The sequence below is a fragment of the Anabrus simplex genome, chromosome 8 (assembly GCF_040414725.1).
Source record: "Anabrus simplex isolate iqAnaSimp1 chromosome 8, ASM4041472v1, whole genome shotgun sequence".
NCBI classification, from domain to species: Eukaryota; Metazoa; Arthropoda; class Insecta; order Orthoptera; family Tettigoniidae; genus Anabrus; species Anabrus simplex.
The window spans coordinates 63980355-63986949 of record NC_090272.1 but is presented as its reverse complement, the minus strand read 5'-3'; positions in this window follow the sequence as shown (position 1 = coordinate 63986949).

Here is a 6595-nt window from a genome sequence, read left to right as displayed (position 1 = left end):
CGTACAAAAGCACTTCTCTCCCTTTCTGGGGTAATTGACATCATAACTGATAACATCTCATTATCTCTCACAGCTTTCTTCCATTGGTTTCAGAGGGAAGACTTTATTTATTGATGTTCAGTTTATGGAGCGCCATGTTCTGCTCATCGGAAAATTTTCGTACTTGATGCAGCTGTGCGTCCTTAACTAGGAGTAAGCAACTGCATATATTGTAGTCTGCCATTCGACGCAGAGTAGCCCCATACCTCTGAGTTTCTTTAGGCTATATAACATGGAGTTTAGTGTATCATCGGGTAGCATCATTATTTCTTTAAACGAACTTCTCATAATTTTGTCCAGATCTTTAAGAAAAGTGCTAGATAACTGAGTTAGAGATACGCACTGTAGCGGGTATTTCAATCCTGACCAAATAAATTCAATGATAATTTTAACTTTCTGTTCCGTTTGTAAAGTGTAATTTTAATTACATTGTTTAGGAAAAATTAGAATTTAGGATATTAATTACTTTAGATTTGTCAAGAGATATTTCCTTTTGAAATCATTTCCTAGATATTTGATTCTTTCATTATTTGATGTTACTGATGGTATTACTGATCCTTGAAGAGTGGTGACTTTTCCCGGAACCAGTTTTCCTTCCTTTAGGACAATAGATTTACTTTTTTGTGGGTTGATATTTAGATCTATTTCTGTGAAACTCATTACGGTTAAATTTTGTAAAATTGTTGCATCCTATTCGGTTCTGCTGATTATTGCTATATCATCAGCGAACGTGAAAGCAGACAATGGTGGGATTTCTTCAGATAAAATATATCCGTAGGTCTACTTATCGCTGACGTCATGGTCAGTAAGATCATGTAACATTTTATTAATTGCCAAATTGAAAAGGAATGGTGAAGTAGGGGAACCTTGTGCTACACCACATTTCATTTCTATAGGTTTGGATTTCTTAAAATCTGCTTCTACTTTAATACTGTTTGCTGCACCAAAGAATTGGCAGCGATATGGAAGTAAGGAAGGTGCGGGCTTTAGGACCGATGCTGAATACCAGTAACGAGCAAGGGAAGCGATAAGACAGCCAGCGAAAACCGAGTCGTGTGCAATTCTGAACATTTATTACAGTAGCAAGTGCGAACAAGAATAAAGTTCGTATTCATTGGGGGACCTGCCCTCCGACAATTCAAACACTACAATTCTCGATTCTTAGCAATTACAGGGGCCTTAGGCCACATGCTGATTCAACTATCATGAGGGCTACACTCATTTTACCTAGAAATCGAGGCTCGGCCTCGGGAACAATGTCCTTTAGTGACAACATACTGAATTACTTAAAAACCAAGTTAATACATTAGCCTTTTCAGAAATAAGCCCTCTTACTATTTACTGAGGCCCTTAGCCTCCACTGACAAGGGAACAAATATGTTACATTCTGAATATTAAACAACTCCCTACCACAAGGTTCAACCCGGAAATTAAATTAGATAATTCTTCACACCGTGGAAGCTTCACTTCTAAGAACTCCCTCCCTAAGCCTGAAGTTGGTTGACAAGCATTTCTCCTACCTCCACGCTCACGGTTAGGCGACTAAACAGCTTACTCGCTCCAAGCGAACTGAACCAAGTTCCCTCCGAGCACCGTGCCATCCCCGTGCAGGGGAGAGGAGGGGCAAGGTGGAGAGACAACGCGAGAAGTGCGTAGGTCGGAGGAAGGCTTGCCAACATAATATGGAAGATGCCACCAGGGCGGAAATACTTTTCGCTTTTCGCTGGGGCCATAAGGGGACGGGACAACATTTGTATTTTATTAAGATACAAGGAGAAAACATACTAACTACAAATATACAATATACGCAGATCGATCTGTATAAATTGAAGATTTAAGAGAATACGGCGAAGGAGAGTTCCTCTTGGTACACTGTTCTGCAAAAGGAAAGCTATAGTGAGATTACGTCAATTGTCTGGAATGAGAGACTGCTGTAGAGCTCGTATGATGTGCTGATGTTCTATAGTATCAAACGCTTTCGATATGTCGAGAAATATGACGCAACAATCCTTCCGGTAGCGCTTTGCATTTTGAAGGCAGCCATTGAAAAGAGACACGTTAATATGCGTTCCAGGTAGTGGCATAAAACCACGATGAGATGGATTTAAAGTGATGCGTGCACGTAACTGAGCGTCTGACACATGTTCTGTGATTTTCCTGACCACCAAATATATGGTAATAGGTGTCCATTCCTTGATGTCGTTTATTTCTCCCCGTTTGTGTATCAACATCGTTCGTCCCCTTTTAAGCTGTGAAGGTACATAAGAGAATTCCAGCATTGCGTTAATGAGCAACGTGCGAAGTCTGGTGGCTTTAAGATGTCTTAAAACACGATCGGGGCCAGGTGACGTGCCAACTTTTATGCCGTGAAGCGCTTTATTTACGCATTTTCACTAATGGTAATATCAGCTGGTAAGTCATTATTTATTTCTGTATCTGACAGAGGGGTGTTGTTATTTTTAACACCCAATGTATTTTCAAAATGTTCTGTTATTCCTGGGATTGGGATTTTGCAAGGTTGACGCTTGTTCATTTCTTCCATTACTTTACGGACAACTTTTCGTCTTTCGTTAAACGTAAAACTGGCATTGAGCTACCTCGTAATCATAACGTTCTCAATGGTTTTCTCGTTGTCTCTTAGACCTTCCTTCGTTTTGGATCATTAGATGTGTTATGGTCGCATTTATGATTACGTTGCAGCGTTTTAGCTTTAAAGTATTTGCCAGCAGGGTGCTGAGGACCAGGCAATTCAGTTACTTGGTCGGCGAAAAATTGTAGGTACAACTTCTTGTAACCCTCACCAGTGCTGGAACCGCTGTTTAGTGTTCATTTGTCATTGGGGATGTAAGCAAGTTCTTGGCGACTGGTACCAACTGATGTGACGTAATTAGTTCCTGGTACCAACTTCAATTAGTTCCTAGTTCCAAACTTGGTTGGACTGTTTAATTTATTCGTGGTTAGTTGCCACGGTCATAAATAACTTCTTCGTTGCTATGGTAATCAACAAGGTATTGTTAAACATGGATGTTGTTCCGTACGGAGGTTGCTATATCAGAAGTATTGATTTTAATGATTTCAAGAGTAAGTTCGAAGATTTGTTGTCGTTTTGCGTTAAACACGGCCTGATAACAAGGGAAAAGAATTGTGAGAAATATGGGCATAGCAGCAAACTCAGTGTTCGGTGAGGAAACGAATTATTATTTAGATGCTCTCCAATACATTATGCTAAATTTTGATATACATCTTCCTTCCTTCCCTCTTACTATGTACGTTAAACTTTGTTTATGTGTGCGTATGAACTAATTTTTCAGCATTCGTCTGCCGTGGAACAGTAGTGTTACTTTCCAGATGCCCGACTAGTCAGAAAAATCATTTAACTGGATAGGTTAGGTCCGGCTAGTGACAAAACCATTCGACTGTGATCAAGCAAAGCGGCTTTAGGTCTGTTGACATCAGCACAATATACACCTTACTGTATCGAGTTTTACGTTACCGTCAGATCTGGACCACTTACAAATGCTACTGCTTCCCTTGTATACATATAATTGTGTTTCCATTATTTGAGTCGTATGCATTCCAAGAGTGACAGCAGCGTAATCTATGCTTTAGAGTGACGAAATCTGTAATTATTGCACCGCTAGCTCTGAACCATTTCAGCGCGTTATTATTTGTCTTTCTTATTCATATTAAATTATAAATGGTGCAATCTATGCTTCGCAGTGTTGAGATCCATAATTATTGCATCGCTACCTCTCAACTATTTAAACATGTTGTTATTTGTCTTTGTTATTCATATTAAACCATGGCTGGCGGTGGCTGAAGTTTTGCCCCATGAAACGTCACTCCCATAATTCAGGGCAGCGAGATGTTATTATTCTTATTAATTTCATATGCATATTCTTTCCATTCTTACTCCGGACTACAAGGATGATTATCTTGTCTGTAACATTGCCTCATTGTTTTAGGTCTTTTTATACCGCGTAAGTTGGTCATAACTTCTCGCTGTCTTGAATTATGGGAGCGACGTTTCATTGGCGTATAATAATTTCGTGTGGCTATTACTAGCCGAGTGCAGCCCTTGTAAGGCAGACCTTCCGATGAGGGTGGGCGGCATCTGCCATGTGTAGGTAACTGCGTGTTATTGTGGTGGAGGATAGTGTTATGTGTGGTGTGAGTTGCAAGGATGTTGGGGACAGCACAAACACCCAGCCCCCAAGCCCTTGGAATGAACCAAAGACGGTTAAATTCCCGACCCGGCTGGGAATCGAACCCGGGACCCTCTGAACCGAAGGCCAGTACGCTGACCATTCAGCCAACGAGTCGGACTTTTGCACAGGCGATGTCGAGTCGGACTTTTGCACAGGTGATGTCGAGTCGGACTTTTGCACAGGTGATGTCATGATTCCTCATTGAAGGGTGACTACGTGTTAGAGAGTATCTTGAACCGAGACTTTGCCTCAAATAAAGGTTCCATTTATCCACCCGCCGAAGATGGGAATTTTTCGTTCGGTTGGTTACTACTTGCGAATGTTCATACTACAAAATATGGATATTGATGACCGCAAGTTAAAACATGGATGACGGCATTCTCCTAGGTCCGGGCCTGACTCAGTCGAAGGTCAATGCCGGGGAAATTAGAACCAGGTAAAGTTGTGAGTCACTGAGTAGACAAGAATGTCTCACTCTTAGAATGAGTCGGACTACACTCGATAACAAACATCACCTCAACTCATTCAACAGGGAGATCTCTGAGATTTGTTTTAGGGTCACTTTTTAATTATTGACCTAATGTCCTTTTAACCTACCTTCATGGCCTCTTTGCATAAATAGACTGCACGGAGACCTTGCTCCTACTTTATACTGTAGTTATGTAGGTCGAGAAATATTTCACAACGACAACTTTTGAGAAAGTACAATATAATTCAAGTGAGGTCACTGTAAGCTTGTGTTTAGGTTTTGTTGGGTTGCTGTCCCATGGCCGGCAACTCTGAATATATCGTCATTTCCTGTTATTTGCTACTTTCACACATGGTTGAAACAGCAATTAAAGCGATTTTTTTATCACCTCTGTCCTATTCCTTTCTTTTACTATAATCGCTGGGATGCTTCAGAAGTTAGGTGCGCTGTAATTACTATTTTTTTTTGCTAGTTGCTTTACGTCTCACCGACACAGATAGGCCTTATGGCGATGATGGGATAGGAAAGGGTTAGGAGTGGGGAGGAAGCGACCTGGCCTTAATTAAAGTACAGCCCCAGCGTTAGCCCGGTGTGAAAATGGGAAAGCACGGAAAACCATCTTCAGGCCTGCCAAGAGTGGAGTTCGAACGCACTATCTCCCGAATGCAAATTGATAGCTGCGTGACCCATACCTCGCAGCCACTTGCTCGGTAGTGCGTTATTAATCCATACTGTAAGTCAGGGCCTCTCAGGGTGCATGCACTGTGCACGGTGCAAAAGACGACTTCGCTTGGTTGACCAGAGTGCAGACCCCCCACTCCTCGATTTGGAGCAATATTGCTGTCTCTCCCTTTCCCCACGCCTGTCTCACTCGCTCCCCGTCTCTCCCTCTTCCTTCCTTGCTCCGTTGCGCTCCAAATCCGAGCTGAGTTGAGCCGAGATGAGCCGAGCTTAGCCGAGTAGCCCAGCGACGAAGCGTTGGTCTGAGCCGAGCCGAGCGGGACCGATGCACTGTGCACAGGAACTCTGCGCCGCTGTTTGCACGTGTGAGATTTTGGGCGTTTGAGAGGCCCTGCTGTAAGTGTTTAGGAATTCCTTATTGCAGGTGATCATTTCGTTACTGTTGTTGACGTCCTATCGATAGTTAAAAATAATTTGTAATTTATTTTAGATTTTTGAACAACCTTTGAATTGGCCGATGAACTCCACCTTTTATCCCTTTGAAACTACAATTCTGCTGCTAGGGACCACGTGCAAATTTCAATTCATCCTCCTCTGTTGTTTCCTATCCCCTTTTTTGACAATATTCCTTCACCATTGCACTATGCTTTATTCCTCCCTCCCCCAGACAACTTTGGACCGTATTCCTTTACATTCTTCCTTGGAATCCTTCCATCCTTAAAACTTTCATTTTACATATCTCGCTATAGTTTCCTCTTCTTTTATTTCTTTCTGAATATGTCTTCACCTCTTGTATCCAGCTCATTGTTGATGTTTTCTCCCAAAGGTACTTGAATATCTGTTTTTGTCAATCTGTTATCATCCATTATATAGATAGCCCAAAAACTAACAATCTCCTCTTTTATTGTTTCTGTTATATTTTCTATGTTCTAGTATGTTTCCTTATTACTTCTTATTTTCTATTGCTCTCTTCATCCTAAGATGTGTTTCATGATTCTTCCTTCCAATACTTCCAGTTTATCTAAACAATAGTTCAAAACTAGACATTCACTTGCGTGAAGAGACTTTGGTTTCACCACTGTATTGTACTCAAACGTTTTAAATAAGCGTTTATTGTAATAAAAATTCTTATTAAAAGCTTTTCTTCTTCTTCCTCGTCTTCTTCTTATCCAACTCATTGGCTGAATGGTCAGCGTTG